Below are 897 nucleotides of genomic sequence, written 5' to 3' on the forward strand. Positions count from 1 at the left end.
GAAATCAGGAAAGACTTAGTTGTGCCTGAATGGAGGTTATCCAGCTGATGGGACGTTGGTAAGGGTAAATCTGAGGGGACTTCCTTCGTTTCAGTGAATTGAAACTCGAGGTTGGGGTTTCAGAACAAACGGGGAATGATGAAGAAGTTTGGAGCAGATTTTATTTTTATTCTGAGAATTATTGAAATCGGAGATGAACTTTCAGAAATAAAATCATTTGAGGAGCTAATTACATTATATTTCATAAGGGAGTGAATTTAACAGCGACAGAGATTATGGCCTGCCTGGATGGTGAGGCAAAAGGGGCATATTCTCGAAGTGCATAACATTTATCGGAAAGAAATTGCATAGTATCTGCAACTGAAAATGTTAAGTATGAGAAGAGCTGCTGGCGTTGATAGGTGTTGCAGCTCATTCTACTTGAAATATTATATATTGTAAATACACTGAGCTGTTTGATTCAGCTCTGCATTGAATGGAAGTCGGTTAGCTCAGAGCACTGACTAACTAGTTATTAGAAAAGTTAGACCAGCAGCATGGGATTAATTTTCTCACTGTCTCAGGTTTGCATGAGGATCATCAACTACCCCAGTCTCCCGATCGGTAATACTATGGTGCCTCCAGTGTGTAAGGTTTGGCCTGTAGATGTAAAACATCATTGTCATTGTCATCTGTTGCCTCGAGCATTTGGTCACAATCACTCGGAAGGAGAGTGAGTCCATTTAATACTCACTGATCTCCGCTTGAAAAATCCTCGACCTTATCCCAGTTTGCAACCTCTGCTCCTCCCAACCCCAAAACTACTTGTTATGCCTTTGCCAGATTTACTGACATCATTCAAACTCCCCAAAGAGCTAAATCTAATACTTTTGATTGGATATTGAGCTGTGCATGTTT

The sequence above is a fragment of the Hemiscyllium ocellatum genome, unplaced genomic scaffold (assembly GCF_020745735.1).
Source record: "Hemiscyllium ocellatum isolate sHemOce1 unplaced genomic scaffold, sHemOce1.pat.X.cur. scaffold_118_pat_ctg1, whole genome shotgun sequence".
In the NCBI taxonomy this organism is placed as follows: domain Eukaryota; kingdom Metazoa; phylum Chordata; class Chondrichthyes; order Orectolobiformes; family Hemiscylliidae; genus Hemiscyllium; species Hemiscyllium ocellatum.